General features: G+C 43.9%; 3 non-coding genes across 3 annotated transcripts; all 3 read right to left on the bottom strand.

The window, feature by feature from the left end:
* Nucleotides 1–9,131: 9,131 nt before the first annotated feature.
* On the bottom strand, nucleotides 9,132–9,205 carry trnat-agu (transfer RNA threonine (anticodon AGU)). The gene has a single exon. It is a non-coding gene; the product is annotated as a tRNA-Thr (tRNA).
* A 3,110-nt stretch (nucleotides 9,206–12,315) lies between these two features.
* Nucleotides 12,316–12,389, bottom strand: trnat-agu (transfer RNA threonine (anticodon AGU)). Its single transcript has one exon. It is a non-coding gene; the product is annotated as a tRNA-Thr (tRNA).
* Nucleotides 12,390–12,650: 261 nt separating this feature from the next.
* On the bottom strand, nucleotides 12,651–12,724 carry trnat-agu (transfer RNA threonine (anticodon AGU)). Its single transcript has one exon. It is a non-coding gene; the product is annotated as a tRNA-Thr (tRNA).
* Nucleotides 12,725–27,778: the final 15,054 nt, after the last annotated feature.

Here is a 27,778-nt window from a genome sequence, read left to right on the forward strand (position 1 = left end):
TCTCCAAAGAATGTGCATAAAGTTGAAGTGCATGTCCTACTGAGGAATCCACATGAATTTTCAAGAGTTTCCTACTATTTGGTTGACAGTCCTGGAATCTTGTCCAATAATTGAAGCAGTCAGTTAGTTAGTTAGTTAGAGCTTTATTTGTCCCCGTGGGGCAATTGTACTTGCATTACACTCGCTGGCACCAGACATGAGACACGATCAGGCATATCAAAAAACACACAAACATTGAACATAGAACACAAAACAGCTACTAGTACACACTACATTGGGTGGCTGGATAAACTACTGACCTCATTTAGTGCCTTTATCGCTTGGGGAATAAAAGAGAACTTTGACCTGTTTTTGGACAGGAGGGGGAGACAAAAACGACGTCCAGAGGGCAGGAGTTTAAAAGAGGAGGACAGTGGATGCTTATATTGAGCGATGATGTTGTCAGCCTTTTTAACAAGCCTCTCCCTATAAATACTCTCCATACTTGGCAGAGTGACACCAAGTAGTTTGCTAGCCGTAGTGACTGTCCTCCTGACCACCTTTTTTTGTGCCTCAGTGGCATTGCCAAACCAACAAATAATACAAAATGTTAAAACACTTTCAATAAAAGCAGAATAAAACATATGAAGCATCCGGTTGTCTACATTAAAAGCAAGCAGTTTCTTTAAAAAATACATTCTCTGCTGTGTCTTGGTGTGCAGTAGGTCAGTCCATGAGTCCCATTTCAGCTTACTGTCAAGCACAACACCAAGATATTTGTAGGTAGGGACAGCCTGAATGGTCTCTCCCATGACGACTGTGGCAGAGGGTGATTGTGACTTTCTAAAATCAATAGACATTACTTTCGTCTTTTTTGTGTTTAAAATCAGATTTGACCTCTTACACCAGTCTAAAAAGAAATCTAAAATTGGGCCGTGATCACTTTCTCCATCCTCAAGGAGGCTTACTAGAGCTGTATCATCTGCATATTTAATAAAATGCCTATTGGGGAAGGTGCTAGTGCATGCATTTGTATATAAAATAAATAGCAGGGGAGATAAAACACAACCTTGTGGGGAGCCCATAGATGTGGTAATAGAGTCAGAGAGGAGAGACCCAACTCTGACTCGCTGAGCTCTGCCAGTTAGGAAGTCCTTAATCCAGTGAATAAGACCGGTGTTGAGATTAAAATCATTGGCAAGTATGTCTAAAAGAGTCTTTGGTAGCATGGTATTAAAAGCAGAGGAAAAGTCCACAAATAAAATCTTAGCATGGGCCTTAGGTTTTTCAAGGTGCATGTGCAAAAGGTGCATTAATGTTAAAATTGCATCCTCCACCCCCCTGGAGGCTTGATATGCAAATTGCAGAGGATCCATGAGGTTGTGGGTTTTAAAAACAATGTGCTGCTTCACCAGGCGCTCCAAGCATTTCATGACCAGTGAGGTCAGTGCTATTGGACGGAAATCGTTGGGTTCTGAGGGTCTCTGAGTTTTTGGAACTGGTACAATTGTTGATGTTTTCCACAGGATAGGGACTTTGCAGAGGTTAAGAGAAGAATTAAAAATGTCAGTAAAAACAGGGGCTAGTTGTTCTGCACAGTGCTTTAGGACACTGCCACAGATGTTATCTGGACCAGGACTTTTCCGAGGATTGCTACGCCTAAAAATCTGAAGGACATCAGATTGCCTTATATTCCACTCAGATGCAGAAGGGGGAGGGGACAGTGATGGGGGGTCGACGGTGTCATTTCTGTCGCTTTCAAAGCGGCAGAAAAAGTTGTTCAGCTGATTGGCACTGTCTATGTCCTCACCTCCAAGCATGTCCAAGCAGTGTTTCCAGTCCAGGGAGGGTTTCCCCCTGCCCTTGTGTGGTACATCAGTCATTGTCTTAATTCCCTGCCATGCTTCCCGGGAGTTGCCTGACACCACGGTAGCTTCGATCTTTTTCCTGTAACTGTACTTGTCCAACTGTATTTGTCTTTTAATTTGTCTTTGTATATCCCTCTGGCCTATGTCATCGTGAGCCCAGTATGCTTTTTTCTTTTCCATTATAAGGTGCTTTAGTTTGTTGGACACCCACGGTTTGTCATTGGGGAACACTTTTCTGACTTTTGTGGGTATGATAGAGTCTGTGCAAAAATTGATGTAGTCAGATATGACCTCTACCTGCTCGTTTATATCGTCACAATTAAAAATCTCCCAGTTTGTACACTCAAAACACCCTTGCAGGAACATTATGCTGTCATTAACCCATGTCTTCAATATTTTTGTCTGAGGCTTCTCTCTCTCAAATACTCTCTGGTATACAGGGCGTAGGTAAACCACTTTATGGTCAGATGCCCCTAGTGGCGGGAGCAGGGATGAACGGTAGGCGTTTTTGACAGTTCCATAGCACAAGTCTAGAAATGCGTTTTTTCTAGAGGGACAGTCCACGTACTGATAGTATGTGCGTAAGCACTTTTTCAGTGGGCAATTATTAAAATCTCCAAGTATAAACTTCGGGGCGTCAGGGGAAAGTGCATCAAGTTTCTGGGTGAGATTAAAAATGGCATCTAAGGCCCTGTCAGCGTTGGCTTTGGGGTGAATGTATGCAACTGTGTAAAAAATCTGGGGAAACTCTCGTGGAAGATATGGAGGTCGCAGAGAGACACAGAGCAGTTCAATGTCGGGAGTGCACAGGCTCTCTCTCACCACCACAGTCTTACACCACTCGTCCCGAATGAGTAGACAGACACCGCCCCCGCGGATCTTCCCAGTAGTTGAAGGGTCCCGGTCAGTCCGGAGCACGGAAAAACCGCGGGGTCCCACCTCGCTGTCAGAGACGTTGCTGTCCAGCCACGTCTCTGTGATGGCCAGGATGCAGGCGCTCCGGTACTCGTTCAGGTAGCGGGTATTCGCTGTCAGCTCCTCCGTTTTTGCTCTCAGGGACTGGGCGTTGATCAGCAGGGTGATAGGAAGAGGGAGTTTGTTTCTCAGTCTTCTGAGTTTCTGCCGAATGCCTCCCTTAGATCCCCGTTTGTGTCTCGTCCGGATAGTCCATTTCTTTGGATTTCTTCTGAGGTAGTTTGGTAAGGAATCTATAATTAGTTTGTGATCTGAAGACGTATGATTGCGCAGAAGGAGAAGGAATTCCCTGCTATATTGTGTTACACCTGCCGCGCCGGTAACATGGCCATGGAAGTGGCCACGGGTGAGGCAAGTGTTTAGAAACACTATTAGCAGTCCAATCACACACCAATAAGCGAAGTCCATTGTAGCTTTAGTGTGAACAACGTGCAATGTAAAACACATCCATCCAAACAATGACTGACGAGTAAATAACTAAACAAACAGAACAAACGGTGCCAGACGCGAGAGATAGCAGGGCAGCCACAGTGCAGCGCCCTCTCCTTTTTACAATGAGATCTTTAAGATATCAGTCAGTTAAGAATCACACCCCAACTTCAAAGCACTTTCCACCATTTTCGCCAAAGAATGTGCATAAAGTTGAAGTGCATGTCCTACTGAAGAATCCACATGACTATTTGAGATCATTTCTTATTCTTTGGAAGACAGTCCAGGAAATGTCTTCAATCGCTGAAGGAGTCTGTTCAGAATCTCACCCAAACTTAACACGACTTTCCACCATGTTCTAAAAAAAAAGTGGATAAACTACCCCAACAAGAAGCACTTACTATAATGAGGAACAGCTCAGTTTTTCTATCAGGGCACTTATCATGACAAAGTCTCGCTTCTGATAGAAAATAAGTGTCATTCTAATCGTGGTCACAATATTGATCTTCTATTTGACTTGGAAAATCACATGTCATCCCTAGAAGTAATCCTGTTTGTCTCAAAGGTTCAGATCTTGTACATTTTCACTACCAAGACAACCCCAAAAAGAAGCACTTTTGAGCACAAGAATCAGGAGTGACTCCTTTGAGGTGATCTGAGAGTGATTTGCCCACAAAAATGAGGCTTCACATTTACGTAGTGGATGTGGTCTGTCCCAGAGTGTTGCACTCTTTCACTCCAAAGCCATGTAAATGCTCAAATTAGGTGGAAATTAAATAGAAATTCCTTGCAAATACATTTTTTATCTATTGTTAGATTCGGTTCTTTAATTGGAAGCTCAAGAATGGACCGGAGTAATTCAAGTGAAAATGAAGTGTTCATAGGAGGGTTTCACTTGACTTCACTTCTGTATTTTCTAAGCGCGCGAACCTAAGTGGTGGGCAACTGAAGCTGGATCCCATTGAAAACACTGTGTTTTGTCTGCCACTTTTTGCCCAAAATGCCTCAGTTTTGTGCCGTTTTTGGATGTAGCAATCGGTCTAACCGAGAGAAGGGAAAGGGTTACTATTGACAGGGTTGGGGAGTAACGGATTACATGTAACGGCGTTACGGTAAAAGGATACAAAATAAAAGTAACTGTAATCCGTTACAGTACAAGCAAAAACGATGTACTCAGATTACAGTTACATTCAGTGAGAATGGGGGTTACTTAACAGGATTACAATTTGTGCGAGGTTGCAGTGACAGAAGTACAGAGCGGCAGGGTCGGACTGGGGAAAAAAATCGGCCCTGGCAATTTTCCCCGGGACCAGCCCAGCCTCAGTATTAATTAGTATCTCCAATCTAATTAAATAAAAATAAAAAAACGAGCACAGACCGCTCATACAGTCAATGGCATGTACCCATAGAAAAAATACACACTCACACACACATCACACAACCTGACTATCGACTGCTAACAACCATGATCAGTAACCTACACAAACCCAGACACATAATGGCTCGGCGGCCAGCAATCGGATAAACCAATGAAGTGAATCAATCCTGTGAAAGAATGAAAACAAGTGAATGAAACCTGCACTCACCCATTATGAAGTTAACTCTGCCAGCCCCATAATCTTGCCCCTGCTCAACCAACTCCTTGACGTCGGGTATGGTTGGTAACGTTACGGCGGCTAGCATTAGCAACGAGGCTGCTAGGCTTGCTAAATCGGTAAGCATTAAGCATCAAGGCTACTGAAGAAAGCTAGTCTTTTTAGCTACGTTATATTATTATCTTTCTTCTCGGCTATAAGTTAACCTTTGTTTACGGCCACTGGCCCTAACCTGACGCGCTAGCTGTCAAATCACCTTGAAGTTTTCACCGGAAGTACTGGCGCGCACACACACAAGCAAGGGTGTGCAAAGAAAAATAAAATGTGATGTAAAAGTCTTACTTTGCTTATTTATTACTAAAGTAGAGCACTTCATTGTCATTGCACATGTATTAATGAAATGCAGTTTGGCATCTTATCAAGTGTAACGCGTGCATATTGTATAGCATGCAGTATTTAGAGATAAAATGCAGTTATTTACAGCTAGTGTAAGGAAAGATGGTTAATAGATATGTGCAGAATAGATCAATTACCTAGGGAAATGCATGTATGTGCAGAGAATGTATAATGTAGTTATGGCAGTACAATGAAAAGAAAAATAGCATGGTATAAATAAATGTGATAAATACAGATGGAATCATACAGATAATAGGCTACCATAAATAGGTAAAAGTAATCCAAAAGTAATCCAAAAGTAATTAGTTACATTACTTTTTTTAAGTAATCCAAAAAGTTACATTACAATTACATTTTAAACAAGGTAACTTGTAACTGTAACGGATTACATTTTTAAAGTAACTTACCCAACACTGACTATTGAGTACCTAAGGTTATCGCCCATAGAGGTGAGAAATTGAAAAAAAAAATAATAAAACAACGCCGCAAAAAGTGGATAGCTAACCTACGTTTACAGACTGGAGGTGCTGAATCTGCAAATGCTCGTGTCTGCTAAGAAATTCTGCTTAAGTGCTAACAGGGCACATTAGCTCCCAAGTTCTTTACAACAGAATCACTCTCTCTCTCTCTCTCTGCCTTGTGCATTAGGCTAACAAAGACACATTGGCCCTCATTTATCAAGCCGTCGTAGAAAGCATCGTTGATATGAGCGGAGAACTCGTCGTACGCAGAGGCTCAAGTGAGATTTACAGAACATGCGTACCACACCAATCCCATCGTAAGACCGAGCGGCTGTTGATAAATCCGGTGGCTGAAATCCATCGTAATGATCCTAACCACGCCTTCTACAATAGGCCGTACCTCTAGAATTTGCGACATGGATAGACGAAAGGCGGCAAAGAAACGCTGCCAACGCTGTTGACAGCTGGGACGGCTGTCAACAGCGTTGGCGATGTAAATCGCAGACCGGACGAGTTATGTATTTTCCCCTACTGTGATGGTCAATAAAATGTGATAAGCTCCAGATTAAATGAAATCTAGAATTGAACAATGTTTTACTTTTTCTCCAATAAGATCAGGAAGAAGTGGTCCGATACGAAATTTGCCACCAAAGAAGGTCGCAGCTCTCCAGTGCCTTGGAGGAGAGGGTGGCTGGCCTGATCGGAGCTACGTCTTTTTTCCTTGAATAACAGAATGCTTACCAAAAGTCAGAATCGCTGAATAAGTTCCTCTCTCCTCCTGAGCGCTCTTGGCTGTGCAGGCTGGTGGGATCTCTGGGTATGGGGTCCTCTGGATGTACATCTGGAAATGGCACTCCGCATGCAATAATAATATTGCATACCTTTTCGGGCGTATATAGAAGGGTTCCCCCCACAGCCGAGAGACAGATCCACCTGCCCTTTAGGAGCCCTGTACACCTCTCCACAGTGTCAAGCGTACTATGCGCAGTGTTAAAGCGCCTCTCCTGTACGGCTCATAAGCCACTCATCATTTTCCCGAAAGAAATCCTGCCGGTCCCGGAACACTCTCTCGCGCCTGATGCGTACGTTCAGGTCCTCTAACAAAGTCAGATCTGCCATCGTTTCGCCATTACCGCGCCGCTAGAATCACCTCTTAAATAGGCGGTTGAATAATGAGCCATCACTCTTACAATTACGGAGTTGTACTTGTTTAATTTTTTTATTTATTTAATTTGCGTTTATGTTTATATTAATGTTGAAGTAATAAAGAAATAAAACATGGGCCTTCTTTGAAGTGATAAGTCTGTAATTTTAACCTAGGGATTTGTTGTGACTCATGAGGCACGCACCAGTGACGCTGCTGTTTATGTATGCTATTGCAGTCACCGCAAGTCAAAATGGAAAAGTGCGTACACGGCCTCAGACCTGTCGTGGCGATTTCATCTTTCCCGCGTTCACGATGTATTTGATAAATGCCAACCTTTCAGCAGAAAAGAACGTACACACGACCTACGCACGTTTTTCGTCTTACGCAAGTTTGATAAATGAGGGCCAATGTCAGCATTTGGATATTTGGATCTCGGCATTGTATCAAAACATAAACATTTTTGATTGTTATTTGAGTACCAACATTCACAGCTCGGCATTCAACATGTTAAGTTCTGCTTTACTGCCCAGCCCTGCACTACACACTGCATTTTCCATTGGGATAATGCACCATAAACAACACAGAAAACAAGCTTACCCTGGCCAACACCAAAACACAATCATTCTGTAGACGTTTTACTCCGAGTTTGCTGATCCATCCGCTGTGGTAATAGTTGTTTGCCTCCAAACTTTTGTGGGCCTTCATCTGTTGCCTGGTGTAGTAAGAAGTCTGGAGAACCAGGTAGCTCGTTCTGTCCACAGCCTGTATATTCGGCAAATCGTTCCGGTCTTGCGAAAATTCGGACATTTTCATTAAGTATGGGTCACGCCCAATGTATTTCTCAACTAACGCCAAATACCTTTCCCAATATGCCGGCTCCAAACCACTACAATATTCATTCATCTCCATGTTGGTGCTGCTGTAGCAATTACAGCAGCAAGCAAGTCTTCATTGCACAGGCATGTGGAAATAATAGAAAACAATTCTAATACGTTAGCAAAAAACCTTCTATATCAGGAGTATTGATCAAGATTCTAGAAATAGAGACTCTTTTACCTTCCTCACTCAACTGATAATAACTCCTAATATGTAGAAAATAATATTTTGCTATATGTATTGTGTGTATGTGGCCCCGAACCCATCCTCTGTGTGGACTCTTTGTTCATAATGGCCTAAAACTCTATGTGGTTCACAAGGCCTTGCTCCCCCATAAGTACCATCACAACACACAACACTGATTTATCAAAAATTATCACATAATTTCAAACCTAATGACACTCAAACATTGCATAAGGCAATTACATTACCAGCAGGCTCGTCCACCGTTTGCAGCGAATAGGAGCGAGAACCCGATGGCTGAACCGGGAAAAATTCTCCTATGGCCCCAGTTCCACTTGGCGACCGACCAACTCATTACCTTTCAAAGTCTAAGGTCCCGCTCCAAACAGCCGAGTCACCCCGCTGGCAATGGTCATACTAATGATTGGTTGATTTATACCCACAAAATGATTAATCAGCTTAATGATTACATGAAATACAACAGATGAACAAATACAATTTTTTATGATGTCGTGTAGTCTCTTCTGGTCCAATCCTGTCACTGCTTGGTGCTCGGTTCTCCTCTTGGCTGAACGTCTGTTCAGCATTCTGATCCGGAACTAATCTTGGAAGGAGAGGTCACCAGTACGTCAAAGCATATCATATCCCGCAGGAAGTCCGTCAGACTGCACCTCGACCTCCTGTTATCATTTGTATTTATAGCCTCATAGGTTGGACTCACACTCGACCGAGTATGATTGGACATGAGTAGGTCCAACATGCTTCGTCATATTCTCTGGATCAGCCCAAAACAATGTGTACGTGTGAATCTGCCCTTGCTTTCCCAATTGTTTTGTCTCCCTACTCCTGGATCACTTTAGGTCATCATGGAAAAGTACTGAGACTATTTTACTCATAATGTCTAAGAACAAAGCCAATTTTTACACTGGACAGGCACTTTGACCAACTAAGCCACAGCGCCACATGGTTCATAAAACTGATGAAAGAATAAAGAGCAGGAACTGGATCCATTTCAGGAAACAAGGTCCTGAGACTCTCCCAAAACTAACTGTGACTTCAAAATAATTGTTTTATCAAGTCTGACCAAAGAACAGACTCAAAATAACCATGATGCTCAATTAAAGGTCCATCATTTGATCAAGACCAACAATGCAAAGCATTCAGTAGAACCCTGATAACATCCAGTTCTCATGCTAAGTCATAGCTAGCTCTGATGGACAACAGGCACTGCTGGGATTTGAACCCAGGATCTCCTGTTTACTAGACAGGCACTTTGACCAACTAAGCCACAGCGCCACATGGTTCCTAAAACTGATGAAAGAATAAACAGCAGGAACTGGAGCCACCTCAGGAAGTGGTTTTTGTGATTCTGTACCTCAAGAATAGTTAAAGCCATGAGTAGAAGTGCCTCCAATTGGTTAAAAACTTCATCATATTTTGCAGATATTGTTGGGTTTTCAACTCAGACCCTGGTGTTCATGAGGAAGTCACTTTCACCAGTTACAGCCAGATCTCATGAAGCGGTGTACTTATTACACGCCAAGTCATTTACTGTGTTTTTACAAGGCTTTTTTATGCTTTTGCGTATTGTTTTTCGCTACATATTTCAAGGAAATGACGTCCTGCCCTCAGGAAAATTACACTCTGAAAGTATAAAATAGGCATAAATGAGACTTTAAAAGCTGTGTGCTAATTATACGCACTTTCATTAAAGCTGCAGTCGGCAGGTTTTCAAAATTCCAAGTCTAAAGTCGGAAAATTCGAACTGATACAACTTTCAGGTCCCTCCCCCAACCTCTAACAAGCTCCGAATCGCCCCCCAAACCCCTCCCCCTCTGTGGACAAGGTTGTGCACGTGAGTTCACACCAGTGTGCGCGCACACAAGCTGGGGGTAGACTCATGCTCAGCATGGAAGACGTGGTTGGTGACTGTTCTGCTCACATAATAGATAAATAATAAACCTAACGTTGGTTAAAAACAGCCGGGAGCACTCAATTTTTGCAAGCATGATTAAAGCTGCAGTCTGCGAGATTTGTTGTTGTCATACGTAAAGTCCTACTTTTTGGCATTTTAAGAGTTTACATGATCTATCAGAACGCTTGAAGTTGAAAACGGTGACCTCCGTAGTAGCAAAATGCAAGAAATGCTTATTTTTTAACCGAAAAATAAAAAGTTATTCAACTTCCTGTCCCGCCCCTTCAAAACACATGAGAACTCGTGTACGTAGACGTGCACGCCAGATGCGCCTACACGACTCCTCATTCATCAACTCACCTGTCATTTGCGATCATGGAAGACACAGTAAGTAGACTAGCCCGTAATGAAGTTCAATAGTCTAGATAAATAAGCGTGGGGACGAGCCTACCTTGTATCGCGCGTGCATAATCGGTGATTGACAGGCAGCAGAGCCCAGCTCGTAAACCTGATTGGTTACCTTTTACCGGTCTGGTCTGCAATTTTGTAAACAAACCTGCTGGCTTTGGAGGGACCTAGCGGGACATATAGGGGACCTAGAGAACTCATTTTTTTTGTATTGGGGTATTTAATGTACTACTTTCAGAATCCCCGGACAGTTCCAGGCATTATGCTTGAAAAAGAGTTGCAGACTGCAGCTTTAAAGGCTTCAGTAGGAACTACAGAATTCGGGATTTTTCCTAAACAGCCTATTTAATATTCTAAAAAAGTTGCCGACGACAGCTTTAAAGCGGCAGTCGGCAACTTTTTTTTAGTCATATTAGCTTGAACTGTCATGGGATTCTGGAAGTAGAATATTAAATAGGCTGTTTAGGAAAAATAACGAAATCTGTAGCTCCCTCTGAAGCCTGTAATCATACTTGCAGAAACCGAGCGCTCCCGGCTGTTTTTAACCAATCACGTTAGGGTGGAGGAATCCTACCTGTCAATCACAGCTTGTGCACACGCTGCTGAAGCGTGAGTCTGCCCCAGCTTGTGTGCGCTCACACTGGTGCAGGGCTCTCAAGTCTCACGCAATGAGCGTGAGACACACGCATTTCAACAAGTTCACACGCTCACACGCCACACATGCCATTTCTCACGCTGAGAAATGATCAACTTCGTCGCACAGAAATTCTAATGGCCGATACTATAAACGAGTCAATGGCAGGTTACTGTGCGCTCGTACAGCTCAGAACTATAGCTCTGGTAAAGCTGTCTTGATTTAGCAACCCATCGGCAAATCACAAAATAGAATTTCTCAGCCAATCAGAAAACAGAATTTCTTGTTGCCGGGTGTGAAATAGCTTTCAGCTGCAAGCACGCGTCCCATGAATGCACAGCGGACATAGCCTATAATGCTCTGAATGCGTGCAGAAGTTGTAGACGAGCTGGAGGTGGAAGAGAACCGTCAGGATCATCAGCAGGTCATATCTTCATTTATTTGAATCTTTTATTAGTTACTATAGTTTTCCTACTCCTTGTAAAAGACCAATACCTGCCGATTAAAGTGTTCGTTGGCGTGGTAGACCTAAATATTCAGCACACACCCTTTGACATGAGCAACTTAATGAAAAATGAAAAATATGTAGGAGTGTAATTAGGCTTCCGTGGTTAATTCTTTTCAAAGGTGACTGGTATGAGCAGATTCCCAATAAGGCTATCTACAATTGCCAAACTGGTATTAGTTCTGCCGCACTGAAATGCTGATGCAGAGAGGGTTTTTTCCATGGTGGGGCTCAATAAAACCAAGACCAGGAACACGTTGGCTCTGAATGGAACTCTGTCATCCATCATGACTGTGAAAATGGCTGACATTGAGCCACAGTGCTTTAAATGGGAGCCCCCAATATCAGTCATCAAGCATCAAAATCTGCCAAAAACACTTACAACAACACTCATAAACAAACACATACAGAGAGGGACTGCTCAAGGGGCCCATTTGGGGTTATGTTTGTTTTTCTTAATTTAATTTGTCTGTTTTTTTTGTTTGTTAAGACTTTGCATACCTAAAACAATTTATTTTAAAATATAGCAGAATTTAGTGTAAAAGTGAAGATTTGTGATTTTGGTATGAATAAAACAATTTCTTTGTTCTTTAAGTAGCTAGTTTATGGCGATGGGATACTGCAAGGGACCCCCCCCCCCCAAAAAAAAAAAACCCGAAAGAAACCCCCCCACGCACATGGCCCGGCCCCTGCCCCGCCCGAATCTCACTCCAAGCAAACTTGAAAACTTGAGAGCCCTGCACTGGTGTGAACTCATGTGCACAACCGCGTCCACAGAGGGGGAGGGGTTTGGGGGGCGATTCGGAGCTTGTTAGAGGTTGAGGGAGGGACCTGAAAGTTGTGTCAGTTCAAATTTTCCGACTTTAGACTCGGAATTTTGAAAACTTGCCGACTGCAGCTTTAAGTGGACCAGTGAAAAGTCATAGCTTGCTCTGAAGGCCCACAGGCACTGCTGGGATTTGAACCCAGGATCTTCTGTTTACTAGACAGGCACTTTGACCAACTAAGCCACAGCGCCACATGGTTTGTAAAACTGATGAAGGAATAAAGAGATGGAGCTGGATCAATTTCAGGAAATGAGCTCCAGAGACTCTCCCAAAACTAACTGTGACTTCTAAAAAACTTTTTTATGAAGTCTGACCAAAGAACAGACTCATAATAACCATGATGCTCATTGAAAGGTCCATCATTGGATGAAGACCAACAATGCAAAGAATTCAGTAGAACTCTGCTAACAACAGATTCTCACACTAAGTCATAGTCAGCTCTGAAGGACCACAGGCACTGCTAGGATTTGAACCCAGGATCTCCTGTTTACTAGACAGGCACTTTGACCAACTAAGCCACAGCGCCACATGGTTCATAAAACTGATGAAAGAATAAAGAGCAGGAACTGAAACCCAGTTCAGAAGTCTGGAAGTTTTGGAAGTCCTGAGGGGTGTTCCACGAAGCTGGATTCACAGAAAGCCTGGCTTTTCTCGATAGTTCTGGCTAATCTAAGAGAGAGTTCCGCTCCACCAACGTGGCTCTTTTCTTTCAGTTGCTCTTTCCAGCTCTCTGCCTCTTTCAGAACTGACTGATATTCACTTTCTGCTGCTTTCAGAGTTTCACACAATCCTGCAGTGACTCGGTTGCACTGCTTGAGCTCCTGCTCACACTTTTGACGGAGATGCCGCTCACACGTCAAACAGTTTTCCACCTTCTTTAGTTTTTCCTCAGTCATGGAGCAGCCGCTCTCTGCTGCCACTCTTCTGTCTTTTTCTCCTGTCAGAAAGAAATGTTTCTTCAGCAGCTTTGTCCTCAGAATATCCATCCCATGCTATAAATAGCTGATCTTGTCATTCTTCTGTCGGTAAGAGTTCTGTCATTTCTCTGATCCATAATCTCGGTCGGCAGCAGAGGCGTTAGAGGGAATCCCCTCGGTTTGTCAAACTGGAAACTTCCACTTGACTGGAGGAACTACGGAGGCCTGGAGATGATCCTGCAGGAGCTGGACATCCTCTGAGTGAGGAGTCCCAGCTGCAGCAGAGACCTGGGATTGTTCTTTTTCCAACAGTTGCTGGGTTCCTCATAACTTTCCTTACTGCCAAAAGTAATGGGACACGTGTAGAAACCCTCGGGCAAATCGTCGTCTGCCATGTCACACCACTGAAGTGGAGGAGATGATTTCTTGGTTTGACTCATTTTGCTTGTTGTTTATCAGTACTTAAAATCACATTTTTTTAAGATAGCAAGTAAGCATTGTTTCTAAGTGCTTGTTAAAATGATTATTTAAGATAGTAATTAAGTGTTTTTTAGGCGATGTGAAAACCGTTTGCTGTGACTTTCAAATCTGCTTCAGAAACTGGACGTGTTTCTTCAGATAAACTCCTGACCAGCTGTGAAAAAGCAGTGAAAATGTCTGGCCTGTAGAAACTTTGTGATGTCAAACAAGATCAGAGATGACATCGATTGTGATGTCACCACAGTGATGACATCACAGCTTTGTGAAGGCTTCTGTTCTGTCTCTTCTGGTCTGTGGTTCCAACCACAGATTCTGGATGGAAGTGAAGTCCGGATTCCAGAATGTTGATTTGTGTTCTCTGTTAATCTCTGGACGACTTCAGCTGATTACTTCCTGTCACTGTCACGTTGGAAGGTCCACTTCTGCCAGTTTTTCAGCAGCCAGTATCATGTTTTCCACCAGCAGTGTTTCCCAAGACAGAATAATGTCAGTTTGTTTCAAATGTTGCCAAAATAAACTATTACGATTACAACAAATGTCATCTCAGGGCACTTCAGTAATAAAGTCTAATTCAGGCATATTGGAGTTCAATTCATTGTAATTATAATCCAATTCATTCAATTCAGAATGAATCCAATTCATTCATACAGAGCAATTCAAAAACTATTTCCTCGCTAAGGAAACCAACAGATGGCACTGAACTTGCACTATTTCTAATTAGATATAACTTTTTAATAGTTCTAAGATCATAACTTTCTGGCTTTATTTGCATTTTACAAAGAGTCCCGAGTAATTATGAAAGTGGGGTTTTAATTTGAAGAAAAAGCCTCAAAATAAAGTGATTTTTAGGAGTATGCAGGGATTCATTTCCATCTAATGAACGGGTCAGTTATATTAAACAGTGGGCCGTGTGAGCAGCAATCAGGGGAGTAAGGAGTTCACAGATCATAGACAGAGGCAACCGTCCAACTATTCAAAGCTTTTAAAATGAGTAATAAAATCTGACAGGTAACCAGGGAAGGAAGTCCTTTAATCCTGGAAATATTCTCCAGGTGATAGTCGGCTGACTTCCTAACTGAGCTGATCTGGCTGCTGAAGCTCAGCTCTGAGTCCATAATAGCCGCTTTCGGACTGTAGGAACCTTTGGCAGTTCTAATAACCTTTTAATCCGCGGGGCCGTTTTCTCCCGTGTTCGTACATACAGGAACTCGGGGCTTTCTCCCTTAGTTCCTATAACTATTTAGCTCCTTCTCCGAGGTCGGGTCTTTTCATAGTTCTATAGAACTAATCTAACGAAGGTGTGTGGTGGTCGGTAGCTACGCCCCATGTCATGCTATCACGGCTGAGGTTACATGCTGCCATTCCGACATACCGACATTCCGACATTGACGTTCAATTGTCGGAATGGTGACATTTTTTTAAGAAATGAAACGTCCCGTCATTCCGAATTTCATTTTTTCTTTTGTCGGAATGGCGGTATGATTTTTTCTTTTCAACATACCACCACTCCGACACGCGATTTCAGCACTACACGCGTGGACAGCTCGCCATGCAATAATAGGGCTGCACATGCCCGAGAGAGAGACATTCCAACACGCAAGTCAAGCAAGACTGATCGCACCCACTCAGAAATTTACTGATGATGAGGGCTGACGAGGGGCTCGTTGTGTAGCCAATATTTCATTTGGCAGTGTAAAACGGATGCTATTTGTTTTTGTGACAATTGCCTCCATTTATTTTACCTTAAACCACTGAGAATGCTGTCAAAGTGAAGCGGAGATGCGCATCGCAAAGACAGCACAGCACCAGAAAACCAGCAAATGCAATGTTTAGCCTATGTTACCGTGGGAGTTAAGATGCAAAAATTCGATATTAGGCCTATAAAAATCAAATGTAGGCCTAATTCAACGAAAAGCTTCATGACGTATTTCAGTCATTAACAAGATCGCGGCCCACACAGAATCGGAGATGACTTCAATTAATTCATGCATGCCTTGTGCTTGTGGAGGGGACAGCAGGTTAGATAAATGCACGTGGCTGCAAAAGGAATACCAAATTTAAATGTTGGTTTCAGTTTTCAATTGGGGTGCGCAGAGTTACAATCTTCATCGCGCATTCAAGGCTGTGACAACTGTCGGAAGACACGCAACCTGCTGTTGTTAAAAATATTGCCCGTCGACATCTCCACAAAGGAAGGTGAGCCCCGATCTTAAGGGATAAACTCACACAGAACTTCGTAAAAAGAGCGTAAAAAGAGCAACGGTTAAAGAAACCAGTGGGCACCTTAAAGTGCAATCCTCATACAATCACTATGCAAACAAACAACACAACAACAAGATCCACATCAACAACAGCATTTTATTAACTTTTCATTCAAAATTAGGTGAATACAACTAAAATTAGCAACAAAAAAACAATAATAACTGCGTTCAAGTATTTAAAACATTACAAGAATATTACTGGGCATGTATTGTTGTAATGTTTTAAATACTTGAACGCAGTTTTTCTAGAGAATATAATTGTTTTGTATATGGGATTATTCTCCATCGACTCTTTTGGGCTTTCACATGCGCGAGCCTACAACCAGCCGGTGAGTGACATGCTGTTTATAAAGTTGTTTTGTAACGTCCCCATGCCAGTAATGTGAGAACCATGCATATGGTTTTGATGGTAAGGCTTGTGACTTTATTGTCGGATGGGTTATAAAGTGGTGTGACGTTTCTGCAGTGTGCAAGTTGTTGTTTTACGTAGAAGGGTTAGCACTTGCCCCTTAGCCACCACGTATTAGCCTCGCATGACATGCTGTGCGGACAGAGCGATCTTCACACAGGGAGCGCAGATGTGCACCTCTCTGTGTCCTACTATCAGTATTTGACAACCTCTAGCAATGGAAACACGCTTCAAATGCCCCGGAGTTCCCCTTTAACACTAGACCAACAAGAGCTACATCTCCGACTCTACAGGCCTCAGTTAACTTGTTAAATGTGTGAGTGGGTCAGTGTGAAAACTCAACATCTAGGATGTTATTTCCAGCTTCTACGTTTAACTGAAATAGAAAATCTGAGAATTACGACAATTTGGGTAGAGCTATTTTACGACAGTAAAATATTTGGCAGTGACTAAGTGCCTTTAGCACAGACAGGAGGGTGGAGGCGAGAGGAGACAATGAGGCTGATACCAGAGCAACCAGATGAGCCTCCAGCGTCCACCTGTCCTGATAGTCCCTCACAAGCAGCTGTCTGTTGTTAGCACGTTAAGCTTTGATTGGTCTGGGCTGGTCTGTGGCATTATTTATAAACCTTCACCCTTGCTGTTTCCTCTCATAGCTTGTTTTCACCATGACAGCTGCTGGGTTCTTCCTGAGGTATAAGCACAAGCTGTCTTTACAGTTTTTGTTTGATTGGAAACATTAGTTAATATTGCATTCTTACTCTTTGTTGTACATAATTTCAGGGTTTCCCTCTTTGCCTTGTTGACTGCTGCTACATGGGGTTTTCCCACTAAAGGTGTGCTATCATCTGTTGTGGTAAAACATTACATGCTTGCTTGAATTAGCTTCTGCTAAACTTGTTCTCATGCACCCAGGTTCAAAATCAGCAGGCCAGAGCAGCAGCGGCACAAGAGCTGCAGGTAATTTTGGCTCTTACCAGGGAGCAGCCGCTGGCCGCCCGGTGACCGTGCCCTACACTGCTTCCAGTGACGTTTATATGGCGACACCTGTGCTATCTTCTGGTGTAAGTCAACCTGTTCTTCAGGCAGACCCAAGATTCAGTGGCTATGGCTCATTTGTGCCAACGCAACTGGTTGTCCAAGCTCCCGGTTTCGTCCAAGCTCCTGGCTTTGTCCAAGGTGCTCTTCAGGGAGACCCAAGATTCAGCAGCTCTGGCTCCGTTGTGCCCGTGCAAATGGCTGTGCAAGCTCCTGGTGTCCCACAGGCTGTTCAGACGGGTCCAGCATTGAGCAGCTTGAGCTCTGGCCTGCCTGCAACAGGATACTCTACTGTCACTTATGTGCCTGTTGACGTAGGATCTGACGCTGGTGCTCTGCAACCTGGAGCTGCCCAATCTGGACCACAAGGTAAATCTTCTGCTTGGACTGTAGATGGCCCAAAATATGTTTGGAAGCCTAAAGGTGTCTGTGTGTTTTCATGTAGTCACTAGCAAATTTTGCCGAACTCTATTCTGAAGCTGAAACCTGCTGTGTTTGAATTGTAAAAAATTCAGAACATGTGTATTAAAACAAAATGATGCTCAGGTGTGTAATGGCTCCCTTCTGCTTGGAGGAAAGGCCCTTCACTTTAAGCAGCCTTAATGGGGCACCAAAGAGAACCCGAGCATTGCACCTGTACTTTTCATTTGGCCTGCTCAAAATCTCTGGAGAGGGGGTTGAGCTTTTAACTTTACATCCTAGGAAACTGATGTCAACACTCTGTGCTATCAGAACTTCTGCTGTGAAAAGGACTAATTGTGAAATGTCTCCACACAGAAACCCAGTGGGCTATTGCTCCCTCAGTCTTTGAGGATGCGTCAGCCCAAGCCCTCAGCCTCACTGACGTTCTCCCTGCAGCCCCTCTGTCACCACCTGGCCCTGTCCTCCAGTCAGGGGAGACCTCCAGTGTCACCAAGGAAGCTGAACTCGGGAATTACCAGCAGCAGACGGAGGAATTCGGCTACCCGGATGACCGCCAAGGGTCTGGACCGGGATCTGCAACCGTATTGGTGCCACGCTTTGGTGTGGGTGGATCTCCTGACTTTGACTACAGGCTTTTGTATGGCTTGTACCCCTCTGGAACCTACAGCACCTTCAGCCAGCAGCATGAGAAGGGCAAAGACTACTTTCAGGATGTCCACTACTTGAAGGAGCATATTACTGACAGCCATGGTTCTGGGCAGCAGAAAAAGTTCTTCCCTAGTGCCCGCTAGAGCTGAACATGATGTGCAGAGGGTATGTTGAGTGGTACCTGCAAATGTCTTTATCTCAATGCTCTAACTAATCTGGTTCTGTTTCAGATTGGAAAGCTGAATCCCAACGGCACAAGATTCTTTTTAGTCTTTGAATAAAATCTTGTCAAATGATCTTGCTTCAGAATGATTGACTAAGGGAAACAATGTCCTGTCTACACCATCTGGGTTCAAGGCAAATGGCAGGCATCACCTGTCATATTTGACTCGGACGTTCTGCTTTTGGTTTCAAACATGGCTTCTCAAAGCTCTGCATCTTGAGAGGAATTGCTATGGAAGTGTTAAATGGTTGCTCAATTGACTATAGCGATCAGCTACAGCATCCTTTACAGCCATTTCTCTACACCTGTACATGGTTGCCAGACAACCCCTTCTATGGGTTGCTGAGTGCACTGTAGCCAACCTGAAGGCTTGCCAAACAAACGTTGTGCTTGAAATACTTGGCTGGATACTCCTTAAATATTCTTCTGCAGTTGAGCCACAGCTCAACTTGTTTCTAAAGTTAACAGACTTAACTACTTGTATAGGTGGTTTATTCAAGTTGAAACATTTAACAATTTTTGTTTCATGTTATGCAAAGTCTATTTTCTTGAATATTTTAAAGATGTAACCTCATGTTGCTGGTCGACTGATATGCTAACTGTAGCTCGTATACAACTGTCAAGGCTTCTAAATTTTTCCATCAACTGACCAAAATCTGAAGTATTTTCAGGCGGGGCTTTATATATATTTTGGGGGTTAAAATCACTTTCTTTGTGTCTGCAGTCAAGTTGGGCCCTGAACTTTCTGCCATCCAGTGAATCAACTTTCAGCAGTGACGCTTAACCAGACGGTGTGACTCCTGTGACCTGACCCCGTCATGCAGTGTGCCGACTCAAGGCAGACGGCGGCTGCGCAGATGTTTTTCAACATTCGAATATTAATTTTCACTTTTTTTTTTTTTTTTTTTTTTAAAACCTATTCAAATGTAGAATATTCTTTGACCACCCTACCCTGTACCACTCTACTATTGTACTTTAATAGGCAACTTGTTGCCTTTCTACTCTGTAATGGCAGGTTGTGCCAGAACATGCCTATTGATGTTGCATCCTCTGAATGCAATAAAGAATTACAGTAGTCAAATCCTGCAGTAACAAATGCATGGAGCAGTTTTACTGCATCACTAAGACAGGATGTTCCTGATTTTAACAATATTACAAAGGTGAAAGAAGGCAGTCCTAGAAACCTGTTTTATGTGCATTGAATGATAAATTCTGGTCAAAAATAACTCCAAGGTTCCTCACTGGAACTCTTACCATCCATTTACTTTACTCAATGTATCTAGTTTAGGGTAGTGGAAGCCTTTAGCCCAGTGATACTATTTTTTTTCCACAAGAGCCACATTGGCAGAGCAAAATCAAGGGAAGAGCCACTTTTATGACAACATACTAAGTCCCCTTTTGCAAATATGCATTTCTACATATAAAACATCCCACAAAAGAAACAACACAGCCAATACATTTTCAATTAAGACCGCAATTACCTGAATACTGGAATCCTTAATACTCAATACTGGAAGCTGGCATGCATGTCCTTGACTTTCTTCATGTTGTATTTGTAGTTTGTTGCAATCATAGTGAGACATTCAAGATGAGCATGGTTTAGTCCTTTTTTAACTAAAAACCGACCCATTGTGCCTGCATCTCACTAATGGAGCTAGCGTGCACTGCGGTCAAGTGTGACGGTGGTTTAAGCGGGCTGCGTTGCCAGGTTTAACAGAGCCCCCTTTAGGAAACACCATTAAGCCTTAATAAAAATACTTCATACTGGGCAGTATTTGCTGTATGTTATTTGACAAAATTTGTTATTGTTGCCATATTGTTATAAGCTACTATGCGAGTGCAAGCCACCAATTAAAGCTTGAGGAGCCGCATAATGAGTATCTCAGCTTTAGCCTATCCCTGATGCCAATTGAAAGAGTCAGGGTACACCCTGGACAGCTCTCCAGTCCACTCTGCAAAAGGTCTAATAATTTCCACACTTCCATTCACTGAGACTCTGCTAGAACTGTTTGGAGACCTTTTCTAGAGGGCCGTATCAGAGAGCCTACTGTGGGAGAGCACTTTGAAAGTTTGATTGTGCCAACTATTGCTAGTTTAATAGCAAGTGATCTGAATCGAAGGAGTTAAAAAATATTTTGCAAATTGATCATGTAGCTTTGCACTCGAGGGAATATGAAAAGGCATCTTCCACATGTAGTAGAAGATCAGGAAAACAAAAACAGAGGAGATATTTAAGTCTTGTGTAGGATGAAAACCAACATGGGAAGATGTGATGCCATGTTAAGGACCGAGTCTGTATGAAGCACAGTGTCATTGCCCTCCAGCTGGTGTCCCAGGTGAGATGAACAAAGGCCGCACACACAGGGGGCAAGTCGAGACAGTTGGTTAAGAGGGATGTACGGCTCTGATGAGGCACACAGAAGACACCAAGTGGTGCCAAGCAGAGGGGCAAGGCTACGTAGCATAGGCTAATGAGTCACATGCAATTAAAGCTTGGAAAAGGCCAGCGAGTGCAGATGAAACTGAAACACCTTCATGGTGCAAGGTCAAGCAGGGCCACTGTACTGAGCTTCATAGCCTTACTTGATGGGGGCGTGATGGCGCCAGTGTGTGTGGCCTGCCGTCCGCTGCTGTCAGCTCTCGTGTGTCTCTCTGTGTTTGTCTTGATGTTGTTTTGTGTGACAATCAAAGTGGACGATCTGCTCGTCTATGACCGACAGTCTCTCCTCGGCATCCGCACAAACTTTGAAGATGTGTTGCGTTGGAGTTATGGTGGACGGAGTCCTCCTCCCCCTCTACTTTCTTTGGATTTACCTGCGTGCATACTCCGCGGACCTGACCTGAAGCTGTGCCGAAGCCGTAAACGTCGGGGCAAGCGCAGTGGTCGACTGGTGAAGCTGAAAATCCATCTGTCGCTGACTGCTGGATCAAGTCGTCGGACCAGAGCACTGGATTTTCCTCCCGATCGCAGCCTGACTGTGTCACGGCGCTCCTTGGAACCTGCGTACACCTGGCTGAGAACCGTCGTCGCTCCCCCCGAGGCCTGCCACACCCAACGCCCCCGTTCACCTCGGCTCCGCAGAGGAGGGGTGAACCGCTGTCATCTCCGACCAGTGGGTCGGACACCCCGAAAGGACTGCGAACCAGCTCCCATCAGGGTTGCACTTGTGAATGCACGATCGCTGTGTAACAAGACTTTCATCCTAAATGACTTCTTCAAATCGCACCAGTTGGATTTGCTGTGCGTCACAGAAACCTGGCTGAGCCCAGGTGAGCTGAGCCTCCTGACGGAGCTTTTACCTGCAAACTGTTCTCTTTTAAACGCACCAAGGACTACAGGTCGTGGTGGCGGTTTGGCGTCTGTTTTCAAAAACTCTTTGAAATGCAAGTCTCGATGGCGCAGTACGCAAGTTTTGAAATGAATGCGTTCGAACTGATCTTCCCCCAATCCCTGCTATGCGCTGTGGTGTACCGTCCCCCAAAATACAATAAGGATTTTATATAAGATTTCTCCCAGTTTTTGTCGGGGGTCATGACCAAAAATGATCGTGTGCTTTTAATGGGTGACTTCAACATTCACGTTTGCTGTCCGTCCAAGCCACTGTCAACTGACTTTTTAAACCTTATTGACTCTTTTAATCTTGCCCAGTCAGTGTCGGGCCCTACCCAAATACTGGGGCACACATTGGATCTGGTTTTATCTTATGGGCTTATCGTGAAAACCTGAACACTCTTGACACTGTATTCTCCGATCACATGCCGATAATATTTGAAGTCCCCTGCCTTGTAAATGTTTGAAGTGCGCGCGCCTCTGTGCGTCGGCAACGCATTATTAACTCCACCTCAGTTTCCTGTTTCTCTGTTGCTTTCAATAATGCTGCTGAGCCTCATGACCCCGCTGCTTGCTGTGACGTTGAGCAGCTGACTGCATCTTTCTATTCGACTTGTAATAACATCCTGGACTGCGTTGCACCTTTTAAAACCCTGCGCCCTAAAGGCAAGAAACAGCCTTGGCTGACTGACACTACACGCGCTGTCAGACGAGAGTGCAGGAGGGCGGAGCGCAAATGGAAAAAAGACAGATTACACGTGTCACTAGACATTCTTAAAGGGATAGTTCGGGATATTTGACATGAATCTGTATGGCATCACCATAACCAGTGTCGTGCATTCAAACTGACTTACCCCCGACAGTGTCCTGTGAGCCGAGTTCTTGTCCAGTGTTGGTCAAGGCGAAAGTAGTCCGGCTTGTTTGCTGGGGTCAAGAAATTAGCGCGTTTTTCTTCCCAAAACAGTATGTGTGCTAAAGAGTGATTTATTTCATCACAAAAACCGAAGCCGGCAAAAGTCACTCCTCGTTATCACTTGGGCCCTATACTGTCTCTCATTGTGTATCAGTGCGCACGTCATTCTGACCGCGAGCTGTGCGCACGAGTTCACTGTTTACTGCTCGGGAAGATGTCTGACAACGAGAGCGACGAGGAACATATTGACTTCCGTTCAGAGCCAAGGGGGTATCTTTATGAACCCGTTTATACTGAGGAGGAAGTTCGCCAAATGGACTTAGATCGGGCAGAAAGAGAGAGGGTGGACAGAGAAGTGATGGAAACAGAAGCTGGAGCCACTGCTGGAGCTGCGATACCCAGGGTGGCCGACAAATCCTGGTGCACTTGTTTGAGGTGCGAAGTAATGCAGACAGAGGTGGAATGTTACTGCTGCCACGAGTGGGATTTAGTTATGCCCCAGATACAAAACCTTTCCATAGATGAGGATGTCGGCGGCTGCGGGACAGCTGCTGCCTGCATCACAAATAACGGTGACTTCCCTGCACTCCTGAATGCAGGCGTCTGAGAACTTTTTTCCATGTTCCCAAGATCAACTGGAAGAGGCGTCCCAGACCAGCTGGACCCAATGGCCAGTTGTCTGCAGAGTAAGACAGTGTTGAGCACTGCCAAAGAACAGAAATCTCGTGCGCACAGCTCGCGGTCAGAATGACGTGCGCACTGATACACAATGAGAGACAGTAGGGCCCAAGTGATAACGAGGAGTGACTTTTGCCGGCTTCGGTTTTTGTGATGAAATAAATCACTCTTTAGCACACGTACTGTTTTGGGAAGAAAAACGCGCTAATTTCTTGACCACAGCAAACAAGCCGGACTACTTTCGCCTTGACCAACACTGGACAAGAACTCGGCTCACAGGACACTGTCGGGGGTAAGTCAGTTTGAATGCACGACACTGGTTATGGTGATGCCATACAGATCCATGTCAAATATCCCGAACTATCCCTTTAAGGAAACCTGGACAAAATACCAGAGAACTGTCAAATCCAAAAAGAACAAGTATTTCTCATACATTGTCCAGCGAAATAGGGATAAACCGCATATTCTGTTTAGCACTATAAATAGTGCTCTCAACCTTAGCCAGCATGTGGAGCTAGACACTTCCTCAGTAACTGCTGCCGATTTTTTAAATTTTTTTGTCTCCAAAGTCACCAACATCAGAGCTATGATAACCCCCCCTCCTCTGACCCCTCTATCCCCATCACATCCACAGTAACTTTTGATCAGTTTGAATCTGTATCTCTGGCAAACTTAACCAAAACAATTGGCCAATTAAAATCTCCCTCTGGTCAATCGGATGTAGTGCCCCCATCTATTATCAAGCAAACACTTGAGTCCACAGGCTCCAGCATATTAAACATTATGAACTGTAGCCTTGCCTCAGGTTGTGTACCACAGTCTTTTAAGAATGCAGTAGTACAGCCACTCATCAAAAAACCTAATTTGGACAACACAATTCTCTCTAACTACCGACCCATCTCAAAGCTCCCCTTTTTATCCAAGGTCCTAGAGAAATTAGTACTACAGCAATTGCAATCTTTTCTTGACTCTCACTCTCATGGCATCCTGGAACCCCTCCAGTCTGGCTTTAAAGCACTCCACAGCACAGAATCAGCACTCCTCAAGGTTTTTAATGATCTTTTATTAGCTACTGACTCTGGTGACTCTGCAATTTTAATTTTACTTGACCTCACTGCTGCTTTTGATACGGTTAACCACAACATTTTAATTTCACACCTAGAGCACTGTGTTTGCATCAGAGGCACTGCCCTTCAATGGTTCACATCCTTCCTGGCAAACAGAAGCTTTTCTGTCTGTCTGAGGGATTCACTGTCCTCCTCTGCACCTCTCTCTTGTGGCGTGCCACAAGTATCCATTCTTGCCCCTCTACTCTTTTCCCTGTATATGCTCCCCCTTGGGTCTATTCTTAGAAAGTACCATGTATCTTTCCACTGCTATGCCGATGATACTCATATTTATATGCCTTTTAAAGAAAATGACCCCCAGTCCCTCAAACGCCTTCTCAACTGCTTGGAGGATATCAAAGCTTGGATGGCCCTTAATTTTCTAAATTTTAATGAAAAAAAAAATGAAGTTTTAGTGTTTCGTCCCAATACTTCCCCTGCCCCACCTATTGACCTAGGCCTTCTTGGACCCTATGTCAAAGACACGGCAAAAAACCTTGATGTGAACTTAGATCCAATTTTTAAAAGGGAGAAACAAATCAGTATGGTCGTAAAATCCAGTTTTTATCAACTAAGGCTTTTATCCAAGGTTAAACCTTTTTTATCTTTTAAAAACTTTGAAAATGTCAGCCATACCTTTGTCACCTCCCGCTTAGACTACTGCAACGCCCTATATGCCGGCATAAGTTCCACCTCTCTCACGCGGCTACAACTTGTCCAAAACGCAGTAGCCCGTCTTCTCACCAAGACACGAAGGCGTGAGCATATCACTCCTGTTCTTGCTGCCCTCCACTGGCGCCCCATACGATACAGGATAAATTTTAAGATTCTTTTGTTTTTAAAGCCCTACATGGTTTGGCACCCCCTTACCTAGCTGATCTTTTAAAAATCCAGAGCCACTCCAGGGCCCTCAGGTCAGCAGACAAACTGCATTTAGCCTTTGCAATTGTTGGCCCAAAACTGTGGAATGAGCTCCCTCTTCATATCCGCCTGGCTCCCACCTTGGCTGTTTTTAAAACAGATCTTAAAACCCATCTTTATGCCCAGGCTTTTATTTCTTTATGATCCTAGTCTTTTAATCTCATCTGAGTCTTATTTAACCCCTTCTCTTTTATCCTTCTTATGTTCTGACAAGCTTGCTGCCTTCTGTTATTTCATTAGTTTAGCTTTACTTTATTGTAACTAAAGCATATCCATGCTTGTGCATCTTCTAGTCTTATTGTCTGTGTTGTTCATGTTCCTCAAGGCCTTCCTGTCAGCACTTTGGTCAGCTGCTATTGTTATTTTGGTCTGGGTTTGTGTAATGCAATTCAACCATGAGGAGAAGGAAACATGTTGTGGTGGAATTTAAAGCAGAAGTATTCAGTTTGCCCTTCAAAAGCAGAGTCAGCCTCAGTGGGTGTGGTGAAGACTCAAAGCTATGAAGTGAAAACAAATCTTGAGTTAAAGTATTCAATACACAGACCTCATTTTATTGGTCAAGTTTATTTTACCAGAGTTCAGCCACATGTTGGAATCTCCATGGAAGTGTCCATGAGAGTCACCTGCAGAAAACAGAAGGGGTCAGTATTGATACAGGAGTCTCAATACTTCAGACACGAGTCCAGCTTTACCTTAGTACAACTTCTGCCCTTTAGACCCAGTCTTGGCATCAGCGTGGTCAAAAGCATCCTGGGAGTATTTGGCGTACGAACTGGAGTCGCGGGCTCGTTGGTAGCCATTGCTGGACTGGACGACGTGGGATGAAGGGTATACAGTGCGCATCTCAGATGTGTCCTTAGGGACCTGGTCGGAGGTCCAGGCAGACTGTGGGAAAGAACTGTCGATCTTCAAGTTCATTAGGGCAGCAAGGAAACGAGCAAAGTCTGCGTCCTGCGCAGTAAAGCCAGCATTAGACCCAGAGGAGCCGCTGCCGTAGCCAGACCCAGAGGAGCCGCTGCCGTAGCCAGACCCAGAGGAGCCGCTGCCGTAACCAGACCCAGAGGAGCCGCTGCCGTAGCCAGACGTGCTACTACCAGAGCCAGAGGAGCCGCTGCCGTAGCCAGACCCAGAGGAGCCGCTGCCGTAGCCAGACCCAGAGGAGCCGCTGCCGTAGCCAGACCCAGAGGAGACGCTGCCAGACCCAGAGGAGCCGCCGCCGTAGCCAGACCCAGAGGAGCCGCCGCCGTAGCCAGACCCAGACGTGCTACTACCAGAGCCAGAGGACCCACTGCTTTGACCTGAGCCCAGAAATTAGTTGAAGCAAAGTATGACAGCATGGTTAGTCATGCTGTCAGTAGCCTCTGTATCACTGCCAATATGTTTAGTAACAATAAACAAAGCTAAAGGAGTATTTGCAGTTCAAGTGGGTCATTAAACCTGAAGTCTAATATATTGTAAGATTTGGTGCTGCATGATTAATATAGTTGCATACCCTCTGCCCTCTCATTCCTACCAACATCATGGGTTGAGCATGTCCAGACTAAACAACTTCCCATGTTGGCTGCCTTTATATAAACTGCACCTAAATGTTGATATACTTGCTTTTCTGGGGGGGATAACATGTTCCAATGCTGAAGAGCAGGACACAAAGCCAGGAAATCCTGTTTGGATTTCAAAAGAAAAGAAAGAAACTTTAGTATATTGGAGAACAAAAACCTAAACCATTAAACATGAAGACTCACCTGAAGAAAACCTTAAACAACATGTTGAACAAGACAAAACAGAAGCAACACAGTTCAGATAAAACTGGTCAAAAACAGCAATCTAGTGACTGCTGTTGAGAGAAGCTTTGTGCTGTAACTCATCTCTCTCTCTCTTTCGGATTTTATATTGGCGGTTGGCAAACAACTTTTAGTAGCATTACCGCCACCTACTGATATGGAGTGTGGATCACATGACATTTATCTATATCCCTATATTAATATATACCCGTTCAATATATATATATATATATATATATATATATATATACATACATATATATATATTCACACACCTATATATATACCTATACGTCAACACTCATCTATACACCCATATATCTATTTATGCCTACACTTTTACATACTCCCTACTCATATACCCTCATTTATATACTTTATCTATACTATATTCTATTATATAACCTACACCGTTTTAAATAATAAAAAATTTCCTGATAACATCTGTTTC

The sequence above is a fragment of the Odontesthes bonariensis genome, chromosome 11 (genome assembly GCF_027942865.1).
Source record: "Odontesthes bonariensis isolate fOdoBon6 chromosome 11, fOdoBon6.hap1, whole genome shotgun sequence".
NCBI lineage: Eukaryota > Metazoa > Chordata > Actinopteri > Atheriniformes > Atherinopsidae > Odontesthes > Odontesthes bonariensis.